This window comes from Phoenix dactylifera, chromosome 11, assembly GCF_009389715.1.
Source record: "Phoenix dactylifera cultivar Barhee BC4 chromosome 11, palm_55x_up_171113_PBpolish2nd_filt_p, whole genome shotgun sequence".
Lineage (NCBI taxonomy): Eukaryota > Viridiplantae > Streptophyta > Magnoliopsida > Arecales > Arecaceae > Phoenix > Phoenix dactylifera.
In genome coordinates this window covers 24,280,780-24,304,617 of record NC_052402.1, presented here as the reverse complement: position 1 = coordinate 24,304,617, position 23,838 = coordinate 24,280,780, and the positions used below count along the sequence as shown (strand labels likewise).

At 40.1% G+C, this 23,838-nt stretch overlaps 14 non-coding genes across 14 annotated transcripts; all 14 read left to right on the top strand.

Moving 5' to 3' along the window:
* Positions 1–1,349: 1,349 nt before the first annotated feature.
* On the top strand, positions 1,350–1,434 carry LOC120112660. Its single transcript, XR_005514235.1, has one exon. It is a non-coding gene; the product is annotated as a small nucleolar RNA snoR114 (small nucleolar RNA).
* A 683-nt stretch (positions 1,435–2,117) lies between these two features.
* On the top strand, positions 2,118–2,203 carry LOC113463670. Its single transcript, XR_003388346.2, has one exon. It is a non-coding gene; the product is annotated as a small nucleolar RNA snoR114 (small nucleolar RNA).
* Positions 2,204–3,090: 887 nt separating this feature from the next.
* Positions 3,091–3,176, top strand: LOC120112637. Its single transcript, XR_005514211.1, has one exon. It is a non-coding gene; the product is annotated as a small nucleolar RNA snoR114 (small nucleolar RNA).
* Positions 3,177–4,061: 885 nt separating this feature from the next.
* On the top strand, positions 4,062–4,147 carry LOC120112629. Its single transcript, XR_005514202.1, has one exon. It is a non-coding gene; the product is annotated as a small nucleolar RNA snoR114 (small nucleolar RNA).
* Positions 4,148–5,032: 885 nt separating this feature from the next.
* Positions 5,033–5,118, top strand: LOC120112621. Its single transcript, XR_005514194.1, has one exon. It is a non-coding gene; the product is annotated as a small nucleolar RNA snoR114 (small nucleolar RNA).
* A 634-nt stretch (positions 5,119–5,752) lies between these two features.
* LOC120112652 lies at positions 5,753–5,837 on the top strand. The gene has a single exon (XR_005514227.1). It is a non-coding gene; the product is annotated as a small nucleolar RNA snoR114 (small nucleolar RNA).
* Positions 5,838–6,002: 165 nt separating this feature from the next.
* LOC120112620 lies at positions 6,003–6,088 on the top strand. Its single transcript, XR_005514193.1, has one exon. It is a non-coding gene; the product is annotated as a small nucleolar RNA snoR114 (small nucleolar RNA).
* Positions 6,089–7,487: 1,399 nt separating this feature from the next.
* On the top strand, positions 7,488–7,571 carry LOC113461182. The gene has a single exon (XR_003383290.2). It is a non-coding gene; the product is annotated as a small nucleolar RNA snoR114 (small nucleolar RNA).
* Positions 7,572–9,418: 1,847 nt separating this feature from the next.
* LOC120112638 lies at positions 9,419–9,504 on the top strand. The gene has a single exon (XR_005514212.1). It is a non-coding gene; the product is annotated as a small nucleolar RNA snoR114 (small nucleolar RNA).
* Positions 9,505–10,390: 886 nt separating this feature from the next.
* On the top strand, positions 10,391–10,476 carry LOC113461183. The gene has a single exon (XR_003383291.1). It is a non-coding gene; the product is annotated as a small nucleolar RNA snoR114 (small nucleolar RNA).
* A 1,154-nt stretch (positions 10,477–11,630) lies between these two features.
* On the top strand, positions 11,631–11,715 carry LOC120112650. The gene has a single exon (XR_005514225.1). It is a non-coding gene; the product is annotated as a small nucleolar RNA snoR114 (small nucleolar RNA).
* Positions 11,716–12,132: 417 nt separating this feature from the next.
* LOC120112647 lies at positions 12,133–12,218 on the top strand. Its single transcript, XR_005514222.1, has one exon. It is a non-coding gene; the product is annotated as a small nucleolar RNA snoR114 (small nucleolar RNA).
* A 178-nt stretch (positions 12,219–12,396) lies between these two features.
* Positions 12,397–12,482, top strand: LOC120112609. The gene has a single exon (XR_005514183.1). It is a non-coding gene; the product is annotated as a small nucleolar RNA snoR114 (small nucleolar RNA).
* Positions 12,483–12,761: 279 nt separating this feature from the next.
* Positions 12,762–12,847, top strand: LOC120112617. Its single transcript, XR_005514190.1, has one exon. It is a non-coding gene; the product is annotated as a small nucleolar RNA snoR114 (small nucleolar RNA).
* The last annotated feature ends 10,991 nt before the right edge of the window (positions 12,848–23,838 follow it).

Genomic DNA, 23,838 nt, shown 5'->3' with positions numbered 1-23,838 from the left:
AGCGCTCAGGGAGCAGTGGCTCCTGAGCCCGCTGCGGCGCCCGGGACATCGCACCCTGCAGATTCTGCACCGCCTCCGCGAGGGTGCGAACCTGCTGGGCTAGCTGGTCGAACTGGGCGGCTTCGACCGTCTGAATGGGCGGTGGGGTGGTGGAGTGTTGCTGAGAGTGTGTTGGAGATGCAGCGGCCTCCCGGCCGGAGGCGCGAGAGGCCCCGCGACCAGAAGCATTGGAAGCTCCACGACCACCTCGCCGTGCCATTACGATCGCTCTGAGATCCGGCCCTTCCTCTAGCGCCAACTGTTGCTGGTGGTCCAAACCGAGAACGATTGGCACAGCGGTGTGAACGGAGTTCCCTTTGAGTTGCTTTGGTTGCGCTCCGCCCTCCGCCGTGAAACCTGCAAGCAAGCCTCGCACCACCACCGGGGTAGTGGGGGCCCTCCGACGATCAAGTCAGAGGAGATCGAAGGAGAAGGAGAAGGAGAAGGAGAAGGTAGCAGGTGAGATGATACTCTGGAAGATATATCTTACCCTCCCCCTTCCCCCCCAGCCTCATATATATCAGGCTGGGGGGTTTTTCCGAGGATTCGTCATCGTGTGGCACGATGGGGCTGCCACTGACATGGCCGTTACAGGGCGTCGTGGGGCAGCGCTGGGTACAGCCATGGCAGGGCATAGTGGAGCTCCGCTTTGTACGGCTGTTACAGGGGATCGTGGGGCAGCGCCGGATACGGCCGTTGCAGGGAGTAGTGGAGCAGGGGGCCGCGGCGTGCCTCAGAGGAACAGTCTGTTGTTGTCGAGAGATTGCCGACTCGGGGTCGGATTGCTGGATCAAGGGGCAGCCGACTCGGGGTCGGGCTGCGGAGCCGAAGATATCCGACCCGAGGTCGGATTGCTGGATCAAGGGGCAGCCGACTCGGGGTCGGGCTGCGGAGCCGAAGATATCCGACCCGAGGTCGGATTGCTGGATCAAGGGGCAGCCGTAGTCTTCCTGGGCGCGCGTGCCGGTCACGTGGGGCATGGTGGCTAAGTTCCCCCGTAACAGTTATATATACAAAAATAAAAAAAAAGATAAATAGCAAAATAATTATTTTACTAGGATATACGTGCAAATATTAATTTAGAAGGGTATGCATGTAAAACTCGATATTTAGGAGGGTATTCATGCACACACACAAAAAAAAACTTTCCTGTTTTTGTCCCTGGAAGAGGATTCGTTTTAAATAGGTTTTAGATATTTTCGGCATACAAATTTCATCATCCGGTCGCAGCGCAGTTGGTCCCACCCTCTTCTTAAAAGTCGTCCTAAGGTCGAGTGTTCGATCCTCTCTCACCCCATCAGTGGAAAAAAGAGCAATGAGGACAACAACGCATCCTGTGATGCCGGGAGCATCACGATCGTCTGAATATCGGATGACCTCAGCTCCCCTGAGCTCTTTCTTTTTTGGTCCGTTGGAAGAGGATTCATTTTAAATAGATTTTAAATATTTTCAGCATACTAATTCCATCATCTGGCTGTGTCGCAGTTTGTCTAATTTTTTAGCGTCGTTAGATAGAATGGGTATATATGCAAAAACAAAAATAAAAAAAAGGATAAATAGCAAAACTAGTATTTTACTAGGATATACATACAAATACTACTTTAGGAGAGTATTCATGTAAAACTCGATATTCAGGAGGGTATTCATGCGCACAAAAAAAAAACTTTCTTGTTTTTGTCCCTGGAAGAGGATTCGTTTTAAATAGGCTTTAGATATTTTCAGCATACAAATTTCGTCATCCGGTCGCGGCGTAGTTGGTCCCACCTCTTCTTAAAAGTCATCCTAAGGTCGACTGTTCGATCCTCTCTCACCCCATTAGTGGAAAAAGGAGCAATGAGGACGACAGCGCATTCAGTGATGCCGCGAGCATCACGACCGTCAGATTATCGGATGACCTCAGTGCCCCTAAGCTCTTTCTTTTTTGGTCCCTTGGAAGAGGATTCGTTTTAAATAGGTTTTAAATATTTTCAGCATACTAATTCCATCATCTGGTTGTGCCGCAGTTTGTCTCGTATCCTCTTAAGAGTTGATCCTGAGGTCGAGTGTTCGATCCTCTCCCGCAACAACAGTGGAAAAAAGAGCTATGAGGAGAATGGCGCTTCCTGTGATGCCGGGGTGCATCACAACCTTCTGATTATCAGATGACCTCAGCGCTCCTGAGCTCTTTCTTTTCTTAGATTTTTTTTTTATTGATATGCTTCTAAATATCGAATTTTGCATGAGTATCCTTCTAAAATTGATATGTGCATGTGTACTCTCATAAAACATTGTTATTGTACAAATGTCCCTAATATAACGGTTGTTCCAACGGTGTTAAGAAAAATTATATTTATATTAATTAAAAATAAAATAAAAATTTAAAATTATGCTTTTATTCTTGTCTTCTTCTTCTGCTATCGAGATTGCGATCTATTTGCATGTCTACCCATTAAGAATATTTTAGTCATTTTAATTTAAAATCGTTAATTTTTTTGCATCGTTAGATAGCACGAGTATATATCCAAAAACAAAAATAAAAAAAGGATAAATAGCAAAACAAGTATTTTACTAGGATATACATACAAATATTAATTTAGAGGTGTATTCATGTAAAACCCGATATTTCGGATGGTATTCATGCACACACACAAAAAAAAAACTTTCTTGCTTTTGTCCCTGGAAGAGGATTCGTTTTAAATAGGTTTTAGATATTTTCAGCATACAAATTTGATCATCCGGTCGCGGCGTAGTTGTTCCCACCTCTTCTTAAAAGTCATCCTAAGGTCGAGTGTTTGATCCTCTCTCACCCCATTAGCGGAAAAAAGAGCAATGAGGACGAAGCGCATCCAGTGATGCCGGGAGCATCACGACTGTCGGATTATCAGATGACCTCAGCGCCCCTGACCTCTTTCTTTTTTGGTCCCTCGGAAGCAGATCGTTTTAAATAGGTTTTAAATATTTTCAGCATAATAATTCCATCATCTGGCTGTGTCGCAGTTTGTCTCGTATCCTCTTAAGAGTTGATCCTAAGGTTGAGTGTTCTATCCTCTCTCGCGCCAACAATGGAAAAAATAGCAATGAGGAGAACAGCGCTTCCTGTGATACCGGGGTGCATCACAACCGTCTGATTATCAGATGACCTCAGCGCTCCCGAGCTCTTTCTTTTTTTTTGATTTTTTTTTATGGATATGCTTCTAAATATCAAATTTTGCTTGAGCATTCTTCCAAAATTGATATTCGCATGTATACTCTGGTAAAACTTTGTTAGTATACAAATGCCCCTAATATAACGGTTGTTCTAATGGTGTTAAGAAAAATTACATTTATGTAAATTAAAAATAAAATAAAAATTTAAAATTATGCTATTGTTCCTGTCTTCTTCTCCTACTATCGAGATTGCGATCTATTTGCATGTCTACCCATTAAGGATATTTTTATCATTTTAATTTAAAATTGTTAATTTTTTAGCGTCGTTAGATAGCATGGGTATATATGCAAAAAGAAAAATAAAAAAAGGATAATAGAAAAACAAGTATTTTACTTGGACATACATACAAATATTAATTTAGAAGAGTATTCATGTAAAACTCGATATTTAGGAGTGTATTCATGCACAAAAAAAAAAAAACTTTCTTGTTTTTGACCCTGGAAGAGGATTCATTTTAAATAGGTTTTAGATATTTTCAGTATACAAATTTCATCATCCGGTCGCGGCGTAGTTGTTCCCACCTCTTCTTAAAAGTCATCCTTAGGTCGAGTGTTCGATCCTCTCTCACCCCATCAGTGGAAAAAAGGGCAATGAGGACGACAGCGCATCCTGTGATGCCGGGAGCATCACGACTGTCTGATTATTGGATGACCTCAGCGCCCCAGATCTCTTTCTTTTTTAGTCCCCTGGAAGAGGATTCATTTTAAATAGGTTTTAAATATTTTCAGCATACTAATTCCATCATCTGGCAGTGTCGCAGTTTGTCTCGTATCCTCTTAAGAGTTGATACTGAGGTCGAGGGTTCGATCCCCTCTCGCGCCAACAATGGAAAAATGAGCATTGAGGAGAACAGTGCTTCCTATGATGCCGGGGTGCATCACAACCGTCTGATTATCAGATGAGCTCAGCGCTCCTGAGTTCTTTCTTTTCTTAGATTTTTTTTTATGGATATGCTTCTAAATATCGAATTTTGCATGAGTATCCTTCTAAAATTGGTATTTGTATGTATACTCTTATAAAACTTTGTTATTGTACAAATGCCCCTAATATAACGGTTGTTCTAATGGTGTTAAGAAAAATATATTTATATTAATTAAAAATAAAATAAAAATTTAAAATTATGCTATTGTTCTTGTCCTCTTCTCCTTCTATCGAGATTGCGATCTATTTGCATGTCTACCCATTAAGAATATTTTAGTCATTTTAATTTAAAATTATTAATTTTTTCGTGTCGTTAGATAGCATGGGCATATATGCAAAAACAAAAATAAAAAATGGATAAATAGCAAAACAAATATTTTACTAGGATATACATACAAATATTAATTTAAAAGTGCATTCATGTAAAACTCGATATTTAGGAGGGTATTCATGCACACAAAAAAAAAAACATTCTTGTTTTTGTCCCTGGAAGAGGATTCGTTTTAAATAGATTTTAGATATTTTCAGCATACAAATTTCATCATCCGGTCGTGGCGTAGTTGGTCCCACCTCTTCTTAAATATCATCCTAAGGTCAAGTGTTCGATTCTCTCTCACCCCATCAGTGGAAAAAAAAAGCAGTGAGGACGACAGCGCATCCTGTGGTGCCGGGAGCCTCACGATTGTCTGATTGTCGGATGACCTCAGCGTCCCTGAGCTCTTTCTTTTTTGGTCCCTTGGAAGAGGATTCGTTTCAAATGGGTTTTAAATATTTTCAGCATACTAATTCCATCATCTGGCTGTGTCGCAGTTTGTCTCGTATCCTTTTAAGAGTTGATTCTGAGGTCGAGTATTCGATCCTCTCTCGCGCCAACAATGGAAAAAAGAGCAATGAGGAGAACAACGCTTCCTGTGATGCTGGGGTGCATCACAACCATCTGATTATCAAATGACCTCAGCGCTCCTGAGCTCTTTCTTTTCTTAGTTTTTTTTATGGATATGCTTCAAAATATCGAATTTTGCATGAGCATCCTTCCAAAATTAATATTTGCATGTATACACTCGTAAAACTTTGTTATTGTACAAATGCTCCTAATATAACGGTTGTTGTAACGGTGTTAAAAAAATTATATTTATATTAATTAAAAATAAAATAAAAATTTAAAATTATGCTATTGTTCCTGTCTTCTTCTTCTACTATCGAGATTGCGATCTATTTGCATATATATCCATTAAGGATATTTTTGTCATTTTAATTTAAAATCATTAATTTTTTAGCATCGTTAGATAGCCTGGGTATATATGCAAAAACAAAAATAAAAAAAAGGATAAATAGCAAACCAAGTATTTTACGAGGATATACATACAAATATTACTTCAGAAGAGTATTCATGTAAAACTCGATATTCAGGAGGGTATTCATGCGCACAAAAAAAAAAAACTTTCTTGTTTTTGTCCATGGAAGAGGATTCGTTTTAAATAGGTTTTAGATATTTTCAGCATACAAATTTCGTCATCCGGTCGCGGCGTAGTTGGTCCCACCTCTTCTTAAAAGTCATCCTAAGGTCGGGTGTTCGATCCTCTCTCACCCCATTAGTGGAAAAAAGAGCAATGAGGACGACAGCGCATCCAGTGATGCCGGGAGCATCACGACCGTCTGATTATCGGATGACCTCAGCACCCCTGAGCTCTTTCTTTTTTGGTCCCTTGGAAGAGGATTTGTTTTAAATAGGTTTTAAATATTTTCAGCATACTAATTCCATCATCTGGTTGTGCCGCAGTTTGTCTCGTATCCTCTTAAGAGTTGATCCTGAGGTCGAGTGTTCGATCCTCTCCCGCAAGAACAGTGGAAAAAAGAGCAATGAGGAGAATGGCGCTTCCTGTGATGCCGGGGTGCATCACAACCTTCTGATTATCAGATGACCTCAGCGCTCCTGAGCTCTTTCTTTTCTTAGATTTTTTTTATGGATATGCTTCTAAATATCGAATTTTGCATGAGTATCCTTCTAAAATTGATATGTGCATGTGTACTCTCGTAAAACTTTGTTATTGTACAAATGCCCCTAATATATCGGTTGTTCTAACAGTGTTAAAAATTTTTTTATTTATATTAATTAAAAAAATAAAAATTTAAAATTATGCTATTATTCCTGTCTTCTTCTCCTGCTATTGAGATAGCAATATATTTGCATGTCTACCCATTAAGGATATTTTAGTCATTTTAATTTTAAATCGTTAATTTTTTAGCATCGTTAGATTGCATGGTTATATATACAAAAACAAAAAAAAAAGATAAATAGCAAAATAATTATTTTACTAGGATATACGTGCAAATATTAATTTAGAAGGGTATGCATGTAAAACTCGATATTTAGGAGGGTATTCATGCACACACACAAAAAAAAAACTTTCTTGTTTTTGTCCCTGGAAGAGGATTCGTTTTAAATAGGTTTTAGATATTTTCAGCATACAAATTTCATCATCCGGTCGCAGCGTAGTTGGTCCCACCCTCTTCTTAAAAGTCGTCCTAAGGTCGAGTGTTCGATCCTCTCTCACCCCATCAGTGGAAAAAAGAGCAATGAGGACGACGCATCCTGTGATGCCGGGAGCATCACGACCGTCTGAATATCGGATGACCTCAGCTCCCCTGAGCTCTTTCTTTTTTGGTCCATTGGAAGAGGATTCGTTTTAAATAGATTTTAAATATTTTCAGCATACTAATTCCATCATCTGGTTGTGTCGCAGTTTGTCTAATTTTTTAGCGTCGTTAGATAGCATGGGTATATATGCAAAAACAAAAATAAAAAAAAAGGATAAATAGCAAAACTAGTATTTCACTAGGATATACATACAAATATTACTTTAGGAGAGTATTCATGTAAAACTCGATATTCAGGAGGGTATTCATGCGCACAAAAAAAAAAAACTTTCTTGTTTTTGTCCCTGGAAGAGGATTCGTTTTAAATAGGCTCTAGATATTTTCAGCATACAAATTTCGTCATCCGGTCGCAGCGTAGTTGGTCCCACCTCTTCTTAAAAGTCATCCTAAGGTCGAGTGTTCGATCCTCTCTCACCCCATTAGTGGAAAAAAGAGCAATGAGGACGACAGCGCATTCAGTGATGCCGCGAGCATCACAACCGTCAGATTATTGGATGACCTCAGCGCCCCTAAGCTCTTTCTTTTTTGGTCCCTTGGAAGAGGATTCGTTTTAAATAGGTTTTAAATATTTTCAGCATACTAATTCCATCATCTGGTTGTGCCGCAGTTTGTCTCGTATCCTCTTAAGAGTTGATCCTGAGGTCGAGTGTTCGATCCTCTCCCGCAACAACAGTGGAAAAAAGAGCTATGAGGAGAATGGCGCTTCCTGTGATGCCGGGGTGCATCACAACCTTCTGATTATCAGATGACCTCAGCTCCTGAGCTCTTTCTTTTCTTAGATTTTTTTTTTATGGATATGCTTCTAAATATCGAATTTTGCATGAGTATCCTTCTAAAATTGATATGTGCATGTGTACTCTCGTAAAACATTGTTATTGCACAAATGTCCCTAATATAACGGTTGTTCCAACGGTATTAAGAAAAATTATATTTATATTAATTAAAAATAAAATAAAAATTTAAAATTATGCTTTTATTCTTGTCTTCTTCTTCTGCTATCGAGATTGCGATCTATTTGCATGTCTACCCATTAAGGATATTTTAGTCATTTTAATTTAAAATCGTTAATTTTTTTGCATCGTAAGATAGCACGGGTATATATCCAAAAACAAAAATAAAAAAAAGGATAAATAGCAAAACAAGTATTTTACTAGGATATACATACAAATATTAATTTAGAGGTGTATTCATGTAAAACTCAATATTTCGGATGGTATTCATGCACACACACAAAAAAAAAACTTTCTTGCTTTTGTCCCCGGAAGAGGATTCGTTTTAAATAGGTTTTAGATATTTTCTGCATACAAATTTGATCATCCGGTCGCGGCGTAGTTGTTCCCACCTCTTCTTAAAAGTCATCCTAAGGTCGAGTGTTCGATCCTCTCTCACCCCATTAGCGGAAAAAAGAGCAATGAGGACGAAGCGCATCCAGTGATGCCGGGAGCATCACGACTGTCGGATTATCAGATGACCTCAGCGCCCCTGACCTCTTTCTTTTTTGGTCCCTCGGAAGCGGATCGTCTTAAATAGGTTTTAAATATTTTCAGCATAATAATTCCATCATCTCGCTGTGTCGCAGTTTGTCTCGTATCCTCTTAAGAGTTGATCCTAAGGTTGAGTGTTCTATCCTCTCTCGCACCAACAGTGGAAAAAATTACAATGAGGAGAACAACGCTTCCTATGATGCTGGGGTGCATCACAACCGTCTGATTATCAGATGACCTCGGCGCTCCTGAGCTCTTTCTTTTCTTAGATTTTTTTTTTATGGATATGCTTCTAAATATCGAATTTTGCATGAGTATCCTTCCAAAATTGATATTTGCATGTATACTATCATAAAACTTTGTTATTGTACAAACACCCCTAATATATCGGTTGTTCTAAAAGTGTTAAGAAAAATTTTATATATCTTAATTAAAAAAATAAAAATTTAAAATTATGCTGTTATTCCTGTCTTCTTCTCCTGCTATCGAGATAGCGATATATTTGCATGTCTACCCATCAAGGATATTTTAGAATTTAAAATTGTTAATTTTTTAGCATCGTTAGATTGCATGGTTATATATACAAAAACAAAAAAAAAAGATAAATAGCAAAATAATTATTTTACAAGGATATACGTACAAATATTAATTTAGAAGGGTATGCATGTAAAACTCGATATTTAGGAGGGTATTCATGCACACACACAAAAAAAAACTTTCTTGTTTTTGTCCCTGGAAGAGGATTCGTTTTAAATAGGTTTTAGATATTTTCGGCATACAAATTTCATCATCCGGTCGCGGCGTAGTTGGTCCCACCCTCTTCTTAAAAGTCATCCAAAGGTCGAGTGTTCGATCCTCTCTCACCCCATTAGCGGAAAAAAGAGCAATGAGGACGAAGCGCATCCAGTGATGCCGGGAGCATCACGACTGTCGGATTATCAGATGACCTCAGCGCCCCTGACCTCTTTCTTTTTTGGTCCCTCGGAAGCGGATCGTCTTAAATAGGTTTTAAATATTTTCAGCATAATAATTCCATCATCTCGCTGTGTCGCAGTTTGTCTCGTATCCTCTTAAGAGTTGATCCTAAGGTTGAGTGTTCTATCCTCTCTCGCGCCAACAGTGGAAAAAAGAACAATGAGGAGAACAACGCTTCCTATGATGCTGGGGCGCATCACAACCGTCTGATTATCAGATGACCTCAGCGCTCCTGAGCTCTTTCTTTTCTTAGATTTTTTTTTATGGATATGATTTTAAATATCGAATTTTGCATGAGTATCCTTCTAAAATTGGTATGTGCATGTGTACTCTCGTAAAAGATTGTTATTGTACAAATGTCCCTAATATAACGGTTGTTCCAACGGTGTTAAGAAAAATTATACTTATATTAATTAAAAATAAAATAAAAATTTAAAATTATGCTTTTATTCCTGTCTTCTTCTTCTGCTATCGAGATTGCGATCTATTTGCATGTCTACCCATTAAGGATATTTTAGTCATTTTAATTTAAAATTGTTAATTTTTTAGCATCGTTAGATAGCATGGGTATATATCCAAAAACAAAAATAAAAAAAAGGATAAATAGCGAAATAAGTATTTTACTAGGATATACATACAAATATTAATTTAGCGGTGTATTCATGTAAAACTCGATATTTCGGAGGGTATACATGCACACAAAAAAAAAAAAAACTTTCTTGCTTTTGTCCCTAGAAGTGGATTGGTTTTAAATAGGTTTTAGATATTTTCAGTATACAAATTTCATCATCGGTCGCGGCGTAGTTATTCCCACCTCTTCTTAAAGTCATCCATAGGTCGAGTGTTCGATCCTCTCTCATCCCATTAGCGAAAAAAAGAGCAATGAGGACGAAGCGCATCCTGTGATGCCGGGAGCATCACGACGGTCGGATTATCGGATGACCTCAGCGCCCCTGACCTCTTTCTTTTTTGGTCCCTCGGAAGAGGATTCGTCTTAAATTGGTTTTAAATATTTTCAGCATAATAATTCCATCATATGGCTGTGTCGCAGTTTGTCTCGTATCCTCTTAAGAGTTGATCCTAAGGTCGAGTGTTCTATCCTCTCTCGCGCCAACAGTGGAAAAAAGAACAATGAGGAGAACAACGCTTCCTGTGATGCTGGGGTGCATCACAACCGTCTGATTATCAGATGACCTCAGCGCTCCTGAGCTCTTTCTTTTCTCAGATTTTTTTTATTGATATGCTTCTAAATATCGAATTTTGCATGAGTATCCTTCCAAAATTGATATTTGCATGTATACTCTCATAAAACTTTGTTATTGTACAAATGCCCCTAATATATCGATTGTTCTAACAGTGTTAAGAAAATTTTTATTTATATTAATTAAAAAATAAAAATTTTAAAATTATGCTATTATTCCTGTCTTCTTCTCCTGCTATCGAGATAGCGATATATGTGCATGTCTACCCATTAAGGATATTTTAGTCATTTTAATTTAAAATCGTTAATTTTTTAGCATCGTTAGATTGCATGGTTATATATACAAAAACCAAAAAAAAAGATAAATAGCAAAATAATTATTTTACTAGGATATACGTACAAATATTAATTTAGAAGGGTATGCATGTAAAACTCGATATTTAGGAGGGTATTCATGCACACACAAAAAAAAAAAACTTTCTTGTTTTTGTCCCTGGAAGAGGATTCGTTTTAAATAGGTTTTAGATATTTTCGGCATACAAATTTCATCATCCGGTCGCGGCGTAGTGGGTCCCACCCTCTTCTTAAAAGTTGTCCTAAGGTCGAGTGTTCGATCCTCTCTCACCGCATCAGTGGAAAAAAGAGCAATGAGGACAACAACACATCCTGTGATGCCGGGAGCATCACGACCTTCTGAATATGGGATGACCTCAGCGCCCCTGAGCTCTTTCTTTTTGGGTCCGTTGGAAGAGGATTCGTTTTAAATAGGTTTTAAATATTTTCAGCATACTAATTCCATCATCTGGCTGTGTCGCAGTTTGTCTAATTTTTTAGCGTCGTTAGATAGCATGGGTATATATGCAAAAACAAAAATAAAAAAAGGATAAATAGCAAAACAAGTTTTTTACTAAGATATACATACAAATATTAGTTTAGAAGAGTATTCATGTAAAACTCGATATTTAGGAGGGTATTCATGTGCGCAAAAAAAAAAAAAAAACTTTCTTGTTTTTGTCCCTGGAAGAGGCTTCGTTTTAAATACGTTTTAGATATTTTCAGCATACAATTTTCATCATCCGGTCGCGGCGTAGTTGGTCCCACCTCTTCTTAAAAGTCATCCTAAGGTCGAGTGTTCGATCCTCTCTCACCCCATCAGTGGAAAAAAGAGCAATGAGGACGACAGCGCATCTTGTGATGCCGGAAGCATCACGACCGTCTGATTATCGGATGACCTCAGCGCCCCTGAGCTCTTTCTTTTTTGGTCCCTTGGAAGAGGATTCGTTTTAAATAAGTTTTAAATAGTTTCAGCATACTAATTCCATCATCTGGATGTGTCGCAGTTTGTCTCGTATTCTCTTAAGAGTTGATCCTGAGGTTGAGTGTTCGATCCTCTCTTGCGCCAACCGTGGAAAAAAAGAGCAGCAAGGACAGCAGCGCATTCTGTGATGCTAGGGCGCATCACGACCGTCTGATTATCGGATGACATCAGCCGTTCTGAGATCTTTCGTTTTTTGCCCCTTGGAAATGGATTCGTTTTAAATAGGTTTTTGGTTTTTTCAGCATGCCGTTTTCATCATGCTGTGGTGTCGCAGTTGATCTCGGCTCTTCTTAAGAGATTATCTTGTGGTCTTGAGTTGGATCCTCTCTCACCCCATTAGTGGAAAAGAGGGCAATGATGACAGCAGCGCCTTCTGTGATGCTAGGGCAAATCATGACAGTCTCATTATGGGATGACATGAGCGCTCCCGAGCTCTATCATTTTTTGTCGATTAGAAAAGGATTCGTTTTTAATAGCTTTTAGGAGATTTCAGCATGCCGTTTCACCATCGGGTGGTGGCGCAGTTGGCTAGCGCTCTGGTCTCATAGCTTCTTTAAGAGAGTTATCCTGAGGTCGAGAGTTCGAGCCTCTCCTAGTCCAATAAAGGAGAAAAGAGCCATGAGGATAATTGCGCAACCTGTGATGCTAGGGCGCATCACGACCGTCAGATTATTCCGACGAATCTGCGCTTCTGAGCTCTTCCACTTTTCCCCTTTTTTTTAAAAAATATAATATTTTTAAGTTTTTTTAAATCATGACACTCTTTCTCTCAGTCTCTGTCGGTTATTTAATTTAATAATTACAATATATTTTTAATCATAACACATGTCTTTTTCCCGGTCTCTTTTTCGATTATTTACAAAATAAATGCCGGTATTTGGCTAAAAAAATGTGAGTATTTGTCCAAAATAAATGTTTGTATTTAGGTTGTCCTGAGGTCGAGAGTTCGAGCCTCTCCTAGTCCAATAAAGGAGAAAAGAGCCATGAGGATAACTGCGCAACTTGTGATGCTAGGGCGCATCACGACCGTCAGATTATTCCGACGAATCTGCGCTTCTGGGCTCTTCCACTTTTCCCCTTTTTTTTAAAAAATATAATATTTTTAAGTTTTTTTAAATCATGACACTCTTTCTCTCAGTCTCTGTCGGTTATTTAATTTAATAATTACAATATATTTTTAATCATAACACATGTCTTTTTCCCGGTCTTGTTGCCCAGATAGACAACCCAAGAGGGGGGGGGGGGGGTGAATTGGGTTTTAAAATAATTTAGATATTTAAAACGTTGTGGATGACTAATTAAACCTATTGCAAGTTGTTTAATTAAATGCTATGTGCTGTGAGTGATAAGAGAGGAAGAAGAAGAGAGACAATCAAACACAAACACCAAGTTTTATAGTGGTTCGGAGCTAACCCTTGCTCCTACGTCCACTCCCCAAGTCTCACTTGGGAATTCACTATAACCCCCTTGGATTACAGCCGGTTGTTTTCCAAGCTCACAACCAAACTTGTTGTTTTACGAGCTCACAACGAACTCGGTCGGTTTTCCCAGGCTCACCGACTAGAACCACCCCGATTGTTTTTCCGGGATCACAATCAAACCCTTACACACGTTGGTTTTAATAACTAGGCTCACCAACTAACCTCTATACCCTTGATTCAATCCCCCGATTGAATCAAGCAAATACAAGTTGTAAATAAAATAGACAAACAGAGAAACAAGCTTCTCAAAAGCAGATGAAAGACAATATAATCTAAAAGGAGTTTAGAAGCCCTCAAACGCTTTTAAGTTGGAGAAGAGGAATGGCTTCTTAAACTTCGGTCTCCTCTTGAATGTGTAGTCGACTTGAATGCAGGAGGAGCTTCTTTGATTGCTGGGAAGATGTAGGTGGATGCAGTAAATGCAGATCTTCCCTTTTTCTCGTTGAAGAACAAGTTGCAGAGTTGAATGCTTGAATACTTGAAGTGGAATGGTTGTTCTCTGCCTTGCTACAGTCCTCTGTGGCTATTTAAACCAACCCCCACGGAAACTAGCCGTTAGAGAGCTTTTTCTGCCCGTTCTGCACACTCTGTACAGTCTGACAATGTGTCCGTTGGTGGGTTGGAGTCGACTCGCGCGATCAGGAGTCGACTCGTCTGTAGCGGGAGTCGACTCATACTTTTCCGGAGTCGACTCTGCAACTGTTCCAGATTTGAATTAAAGTTGCCTTCGCGACTGGGAGTCGACTCGTCTTGACCCAGAGTCGACTCGCCAACTTCTGGAGCTGACTTGGCTTTCTCGGAGTCGGCTCATCCCATGAAGTCCGTGGACGTATTTTTGAATTTGGTCCACTCGAGTCGACTCGACTGTCCTGGGAGTCGACTCGGCGCTCAGAGCCCGAACTCCCTATTTTCTGTCTTTTGGCTCGTCCAGTCTTGGAGTCGACTCGAGCTTCCTCGGAGTCGACTCGGCTCTCAGTTTTCGAAACTTGGTCTTCTGCCCTTTTGATGTGAAGCTGCCTTGGAGTCGACTCTAGCTGTCTGGGAGTCGACTCGAATCTCAGAGGCAGTAACTTGGTCTTCTGTCTTCTTTGTGGTCGCGGAGTCTCGGAGTCGACTCGCGTAATGCGGGAGTCGACTCGAATCTCAGAGTCCAGAATCTGCCCTCTGACTTTTTCTTTGTGTACTGCTGAGAGTCGACTCTTGCTGTCTTTGGAGTCGACCTGCCAACCATCGGAGTCGACTCGCGTTCCACTGGAGTCGACTCGAATCTCAGACCCGAAAACTGCTCTCTGACTTTTTCTTTGTATTCCTCTTGGAGTCGACTCTTACTACCCTGGAGTCGACTCGGTGAACATCGGAGTCGACTCGCACACTTCGGGAGTCGACTCGTTGACAGGTTCTGAGTTGAAGCTTTCTGTTCGTCTGTCTGTTCTCAGCCGGAGTCGACTCGTACTGATCCGGAGTCGACTCGAGCTCGTGCCAGTGAACTTGATACGCTTGGAGTCGACTCGTGATACTCTGGAGTCGACTCGAGTCTCAGACTTTGGTTCAAGCTGACTTCTTAACTTATCCAAAAATTATGAATCAAGTCTTGAGACACTTAGACAAGATTTTCACTGAAACACTTAATTGAATTCATTAGTAAACAAGAAATATACTCAAATGCTTTGAGCTCATCAAAATCAAATAGGGTTTTAATCAATCACTCCACAATCTCTCCCTTTTTGATGATGACAAAACATTGAGTATATGTAAAGTGAATTGCACAATAAGCAATCAAATAAAATCCATAAATGAATTCAAATGTCTGGTAATTCAATTTATCCAAGCTTGAAAGGAGTGAAACAATAAATTTCGGAGTTAAAGCTCCCCCTTTCATTTGGAATTATATAAGCCTTCATATCATGCATTCAATTGTTTGGCTTATATATAATTAATGATTTAGCTTTCTTAAAATTTCAGATTCTCCTTCTCAACATATGCATTCTACTTTGTTTTGATTCTTTGAATTTCCTTTTAATGCTTTGAAGTTTTTGAACTGAAATTTTGGTTTTTAGAGGAAAAATCTGTCAATTTGTTCTTGAGTAGGATTCAGCTAATCTCCGAATATCCCTTGAATAGATTCTGGAGATTACTCCATTAGGAGCCCCAAAAGAGAGATAATGAGCCTCGAGGTACCGAATCCACTTAGAACAAATTTGTGTGTTTTAAGAGTTTATCTTTTTATTGATTTCCATTGATTCCTTTTACATATTTTATACATATTTTTTCTTTTACATATTTTATACATATTTCTCCTTGTACATATTTTATACATATTTCTCCCCCTTTTACATATTTTATACATATTTCTCCCCCTTTTTGTCATCATATCAAAAAGGAGGTAAACAGAACACACAATCAAACATAGATCAAAAGGCACATTATTGAAGAAAAATGCGGCTACTCATTGTATTAATTTGTATGTAAGTACATTTCAGAATACAATAAGTAACGTAAAGCAATACATGTCAAAGCAAAATACAAAAAGTAGCTACGGTCTCCTCGAGGATGTAGGTCCTCCTCTCGAGGATGTGACTCCTCCTCTCGAGGATGTGGCTCCTCCTCTCGAGGATGTATCTCCTCGAGGCATGCGCTCCACGAGTGATTGGACCGCATTGGTCACGTTCTCTAGCTGGCGAATGATGGCCTGGATGGCCCTGCTCTGTGTCGTATCCAGCTCGAGTACTGACTTCTGCAGTCCGTCCAGCTTGTCGATGAGCACATTCGACAAGCGCTCGGCCCCCGCGGTGGTGGTGGACATGTCACGGCCGATGTCATCCCGCATCCGTCGAGTGGTGCTCGTGACCTCACTCATGCTGTGGAACTGGGCTTGGACCAGGAACCGTACATTGTCGATCTCTTCCCGCACATGGGCCGTCATGTCAGTCACGGCTGTCAAGGAAGGGACCAACGCTGACGAAGGTGCAGGAGTGGGAGCAGGCACTGAACCCCGGAGCTCCTGGAGCAGATCTCGGACTATCTCCTGCCGCAGCTCCCGGAGCTGCTCAGACGAGATCCGGACCTCCATAGGCTGAGTGGGTGGAGCTGAGGAGGAGGGTCCGGCGGAGGTGGTAGGAGCAGAAGTAGATGGAAAGTCTGGTACGTCGGGAAAGTCAGAATCGGGCTCAGGACTGGGGGAAGGTCTGGTGGTCTGTGTGGTGATGGATGACTTCCTAACCCAGATCCCCTCTCTCTTCCGAAACTCCATCCTGTGTAGGGTCCCCGCTCGCATGCGATCTGTCCATCGCAATGCCTTAGAGGGTTCCCCCTCAGGAATGGGAATCTCGTACTCCCTGAACAGAAGAGTGAATATCATGCCGTATGGGAGGGTGAGCCTAGGTCTATCTAGGGGCTCACACAGATACCTATAGATGAGTTTGGGGAAGTTGATTGGGGTGTCCTGAAGAATATAAAACATAAGAGCTAGGTCTCTCTCATTTACAAAATCAAATCTCCCTGTCTTAGGGAAGATGGACCTAGACAATATACTCAAGAGGATCCGCACCTCAATCGGAAGTGAGCTAGCAGATACCTCGTCTAGGGGGGACTGAGGTGGATGCCCTAGTACGGCCGTAAGGGCCTCAACCCTGTCCTCGGGGTGTGTGGGAGCCACCCCGACTTGTGGAAGGTGGAGGATGTGGGCAATGAGATCCTCCGTAATGAACAGAGGGACACCGGCTACTGTGCCCTCGATACCTCCATCTCCCCGATGGACGGTACCGTAGAACTCTCTAATGAGGCCTGGATATGTGGGGAGATCTAAGGTGAGGAAGTACTCTAAGCCCTGGGCCCTAAGTCTATCACCTATAGTGAACCCTTCCCGGGAGAGGAAGTCGAAATCGACATATCTCCCGGTGGAGACGGCCTTCCCGGCTAATGGCCTCGCGGGAACCGCCCTAGGCGGGGAACGAGCCGGAGGTTGTGGCCTCGCGGGATCGTGCCGAGCCTTGGAGCGCCGCTCGGGACGGGCCTCGGGTTGGGACCTCTTCCGGACTACGGTCTTACGCGGCATAATGACCTAAAATGGGAGGAAAACCTAATGAGCGGTGAAGAACCGACGGGAAAGTCTTGGGGACGACCGGGGACGACCTAGAAAGGGAGGAAAACCCTAAGGGACGGTGAAAGGTCGACGGAAAAGGGCTTGGAGACAATCGGGGACGACCTAGGAGTCGGCTCTAGGGCTTGTGAACAGTGGCGGCTGAGAAAGAAAGTGTTTTCGAAACGACAAAGCTAGGGTTAAAAAGTCGGATCCCGACTGCGAGTCGACTCCACTGAGTTGCGAGTCGACTCGACCTCGAGTCGACTCCAGAATATGCGCGAGTCGACTCTTCTTATGCGCCTGTAGACCTCGAGTCGACTCCCGACTATATGTGAGTCGACTCCCCCTCTGCTGCCATCTTTGCGAGTCGACTCCCGCAAATGCGCGAGTCGACTCCCCCTTAGGAGCCGACTCTGAAACTTACTCGAGTCGTCTCTAACTTTGGCACGCACCTAAAAATCATGCTATGTTTGTGCCAAACGAGGGAAAATCACTAAATTAAGATCTGATTTGATGATCATTGAAGAGAAACTCTATTTTAACCACAAACTAATCATCAAAATCAATGAATCTAGTGGAAACTACCACTAGGATGGATCAATCACTCCTAATCCCCTCCTAAGCACACTAAACCTCTCTTCACTTAGGGGTTTTGTAAAAATATCTGCTAATTGATCATCAGTACAAACAAATTGGAGTGTCACATCACCATTCAATACATGATCTCTTATGAAGTGATGTCTTATCTCAATGTGTTTAGTTCTTGAATGCTGAATTGGATTTTTAGTTAGATTAATGGCACTTGTATTATCACAATTAATGGGAATTTTATCTTGTTTAATGCCATAATCTTCTAGTTGTTGTTTAATCCACAAGATTTGAGCACAACAACTCCCGGCTGCAACATATTCAGCTTCAGCAGTAGATAATGCAACCGAGTTTTGTTTCTTGCTAAACCATGAGATAAGGTTTTCTCCTAGAAATTGACAAGACCCGCTGGTACTTTTTCTATCAAGCTTACATCCAGCGAAGTCTGAATCTGTGTATCCTATTAAGTTTAGGCTAGATTCTTTAGAGTACCATAACCCTATATTCTTAGTTCCTATTAAGTATTTAAAAATTCTCTTAACTGCAACTAGATGTGATTCTTTAGGATTAGCCTGATATCTAGCACACATGCAAACACTAAACATAATATCAGGTCTACTTGCAGTAAGATACAATAAGGATCCTATCATACCTCTATACAGTTTCTGATCTACCGATTTACCTGATTCATCTTGGTCTAATTTGCATGATGAGCTCATGGGGGTGCTGATTGACTTGTTTCCCTCCATATCAAACTTCTTGAGCATCTCCTTGATATATTTGGCTTGATTGATGAAGATGCCTCCTTCAGACTGTTTGATTTGAAGGCCGAGGAAGTAGTTCAGCTCTCCCATCATACTCATCTCAAATTCACTCTGCATCAAATCAGCAAATTCTTCGCAGAGGCGATTGTTAGTAGCACCGAAAATGATATCATCAACATAAATCTGTACTAATAACATATCTTTGTTTTGCTTTTTCAGAAAGAGTGTTGTATCTACATTTCTCCTAGAGAATTCATGTTCTAATAGGAATTTGCTAAGTCTCTCATACCATGCTCTAGGTGCTTGTTTTAAACCATAAAGTGCTTTGTTCAGTTTATATACATGATTAGGGTATTGAAGATTTTCAAAACCCGGAGGTTGTTCTACATATACCTCCTCATTAATATACCTATTTAAAAATGCACTTTTTACATCCATTTGAAATAGTTTGAAGTCCTTAGAGCATGCATATGCTAATAATAGTCTAATAGCCTCAAGTCTAGCTACAGGAGCAAAGGTTTCATCAAAATCTATACCTTCTTCTTGATTATAACCCTTTGCTACTAGTCTAGCCTTATTCCTTATAACAGTTCCATTTTCATCAAGTTTATTTTTATAAATCCATTTAGTACCTATAATTGGATATTCAGAAGGTCTCTCAACTAGATTCCACACTTTGTTTCTAGTAAATTGATTTAGTTCTTCTTGCATTGCATTTATCCAATTTACATCATTTTCGGCTTCTTCTATATGTTTGGGCTCAAAGTGTGAGACAAAAGCTAGATGGTTATTCAAATTCCTAAGGGATGCTCTAGTCCTAACCGGTTGAGATGGATCATCTAGAATTAGTTCCTTAGGATGCCCGTGAGCATACCTCCAAGCTTTAGTTAGCCCATGATCCACAATAGCCTCTTGGCTTGATGATGCTCCTTCACTCAACTTTTGATTATCATCTTGTAATGCCATCTCATCTATCTTTTCTTCAAGAATTTCAACATCATCATCAAAATTATCTTTCTTACTAGAGGAGATGTCACTAGAATCATCAAATACAACATGTATAGGTTCTTCTATAACTAAGGTTCTTTTGTTAAAGACTCTATAGGCTTTGCTAGTTGTAGAGTAGCCTAAGAAAATTCCCTCATCAGATTTAGAGTCAAATTTACCTAGATTATCTTTCCCATTATTATGAACAAAACACCTACATCCAAAAACATGAAAGTAATTAACTTTTGGTTTTCTGTTTTTCCAAAGTTCATAAGGTGTTTTCTTTATGATGGGTCTCAATAGAACTCTATTTAATATATGACAAGAAGTATTGATGGCTTCTCCCCAAAAGTACTTAGGGAGGTTACTTTCACATAACATAGTTCTAGCCATTTCCTCTAGAGTTCTATTTTTTCTCTCCATAACTCCATTTTGTTGTGGTGTCCTAGGTGCAGAAAAATTATGGGTTATCCCCTTTTTACTACAAAATTCCTCAAATGACTGATTTTCGAATTCGGTACCATGGTCACTTCTAATAGCTATTACTGAGGTATCTCTAGCATTGGTTACTTCTTTATGGAATTTCTTAAAAACAGAAAATGCTTGATCCTTATGTGCTAGGAACATGACCCATGTGTACCTAGAATAATCATCTACAATAACTAGACCATATTTATTTCCACCTAGGCTTGTTGTTCTAGTTGGTCCGAATAGGTCCATGTGTAATAATTCTAGAGGCCTAGAGGTAGAGACACATTTTATGGATTTAAATGAGTTCCTAGATTGTTTGCCAAATTGACATGCTTCACATATTTTGTTCTTTTCAAATTTTAATTTTGGCAAACCTATCACGGAATCTCTTTTAACTAGTTTAGTTATTGTGTCCATGCTTGCATGACCTAACTTACGGTGCCACAACCAACTAGCATCATTATCCTTAGTTTCATTAACAACTAGACATTGGTTATGTTTTGCAAGATCTTCAAGGTCTACAACATATACATTTCCTCGTCTAATTCCTTTAAAAACTAAACTATTATCATTAGGGTTTGTTATAATGCATAGTGATGGTTTAAACATAACATTATACCCTTTATCACATAATTGACTAATGCTTAATAAGTTATGCTTAAGACCATCAACATATCTAACATTATCAATATAAGTAGAAGGGGTGATTTGAACTTTACCAATACCAATGATGTGACCTTGGTTGTTGTCTCCAAAAGTCACAGCACCTCCCTTCTTAGCTTCAAGGGTGAAAAATTGATCCTTGTCACCCGTCATATGTCTTGAGCAGCCACTGTCCAAGTACAGCAGTTTTTGTTGACCTTGGCTGCAAGACACTCCTACACAAGTAGATCATATAATCTTAGGTACCCAAGTTTTCTTGGGTCCTTCATGGTTAGTCAAGTTGGTTCCTTTTGGAACCCATACCCTTTTAATTTTCCTTTTTGTTTTACTTTTCCTATAGTCACATACATTTGCCTTATGTCCTATAGTCCCACAACAAAAGCAGGTTATTTTCTTAGTTTTAGTTTTCCCAGCTTTAACAAAGAAGTTACTAAGAAGTTTTTATTTATTTCTTGGTTTATACCCTAAACCCGCTTTATTAAATACTGCTCGTTGACTATTGAGTATCATATTTAACTTTTCAGAGCTATATGTAAATTTTTCAACTAAGAGTTTGTATTTGTTAAGTTCTTTAGTTAGTGTTTGATTTTCTGCTTTTAGATCATTAAGTTCTTTTGTGAGATCCTTATTTAAGATTTGTTTATGTTTTTTAAGTTCTGAAAATTCCTTAGTTAGTTTTTCATTATCTTTAGTTAAGGTAGTAGTCTTTTGAGTTAAAAGGTGGTTGCTTGTCTTAAGTTCTATATTTTCTTTGGTGATTAAATCCTTATCCTTAACTAATTTATCGTATTTATGTAGGTATAATTGATTAGCGGTTTTTAGTTCTTTATTCTTAAGATTTATGGCCTTATATTCTATCATTAATTCATTAAATGCAGTTCATCAAAAGAAAAATCAAGATCCGATTCGGATGTTACCTCATTTTCATTGGCCATGAAGCAGAAATTGGCCTTTTCTTCTTGTTCATCATCCGATGAAGAGGATGATGAGTCGGAGTCGGATATGTTGTGACAAGAGCCTTCTTCTTCTTGTACTTGCTCCCCTTTTTCAGTAAAGGGCACTCAGCTCTTATGTGACCCGGCTTCTTGCACTCGTAACATCCAATCCCCTCATTTTCCCTTTCCTTACCTTTGTCCTTGCGGTAGGAATTTGAGGGGCCTCTCCTTTGATGATAGGACTTCTTGTGGTTGATGAATTTTCTGAATTTGCGCACAAGAAGTGCCTCACCATCATCTTCCTCATGTTCTTCTTCTTCACTGCTGCTACTGCAAGATAAGTCCTTGTTAGATGAAGTAGATTTTAGAGCTATTACCTTTTTCTTATGGGAGGACTCTTCCTCGTTGTGTTGTTTCATGGTTAGCTCGTGCGTCATTAGGGATCCAAGATGCTCCTCAAGTGGTAATTTGTTCAGGTCCTTGGCTTCTTGGATTGCGGTCACTTTAGCTTCCCATAACCTTGGTAGACACCGAAGGATTTTCCTGACAAGCTCACTGTTAGTATAGTTCTTGCCAAGGCTTTTTAGGCCATTGACAATGTCAGTAAACCTAGTAAACATGCATGTAATTGTTTCATTAGAATCCATTTTAAATAGTTCATATTTATGAACCAAAATATTTATTTTGGATTCTTTGACTTGATTCGTGCCCTCATGGGTCACTTCAAGTCTGTCCCAAATCTCTTTTGCAGAATTGCAAGTAGAGACCCTATTGAATTCATTTCTATCTAAGGCACAATAAAGCACATTCATAGCTTTAGAGTTTAGTTGTGCCTTTCTCATGTCATGTTCATCCCAATCCTTTTCTAGTTTGGGTACCGTGACACCCTCTACATATATGGATGGGATGTATGGCCCATTTACTACAATGGTCCACATCTCATAGTCTTGGGCTTGGATGAATATTCTCATCCTAGCCTTCCAATATGAGTAGTCGGATCCATTAAAGAATGGGGGTCTTTGGGTGGACTGACCCTCAATGTGGGAAGATCCAAATGGGGTTGTCATTTTGATCTTTTACTCTTGGGTGGAAGAGTTTAGGCTCTGATACCACTTGTTGCCCAGATAGACAACCCAAGAGGGGGAGGGGGGTGAATTGGGTTTTAAAATAATTTAGATATTTAAAACGTTGTGGATGACTAATTAAACCTATTGCAAGTTGTTTAATTAAATGCTATGTGCTGTGAGTGATAAGAGAGGAAGAAGAAGAGAGACAATCAAACACAAACACCAAGTTTTATAGTGGTTCGGAGCTAACCCTTGCTCCTACGTCCACTCCCCAAGTCTCACTTGGGAATTCACTATAACCCCCTTGGATTACAGCCGGTTGTTTTCCAAGCTCACAACCAAACTTGTTGTTTTACGAGCTCACAACGAACTCGGTCGGTTTTCCCAGGCTCACCGACTAGAACCACCCCGATTGTTTTCCCAGGATCACAATCAAATCCTTACACACGTTGGTTTTAATAACTAGGCTCACCAACTAACCTCTATACCCTTGATTCAATCTCCCGATTGAATCAAGCAAATACAAGTTGTAAATAAAATAGACAAACAGAGAAACAAGCTTCTCAAAAGCAGATGAAAGACAATATAATCTAAAAGGAGTTTAGAAGCCCTCAAACGCTTTTAAGTTGGAGAAGAGGAATGGCTTCTTAAACTTCGGTCTCCTCTTGAATGTGTAGTCGACTTGAATGCAGGAGGAGCTTCTTTGATTGCTGGAAAGATGTAGGTGGATGCAGTAAATGCAGATCTTCCCTTTTTCTCGTTGAAGAACAAGTTGCAGAGTTGAATGCTTGAATACTTGGAGTGGAATGGTTGTTCTCTGCCTTGCTACAGTCCTCTGTGGCTATTTAAACCAACCCCCACGGAAACTAGCCGTTAGAGAGCTTTTTCTGCCCGTTCTGCACACTCTGTACAGTCTGACAATGTGTCCGTTGGTGGGTTGGAGTCGACTCGCGCGATCAGGAGTCGACTCGTCTGTAGCAGGAGTCGACTCATACTTTTCCGGAGTCGACTCTGCAAC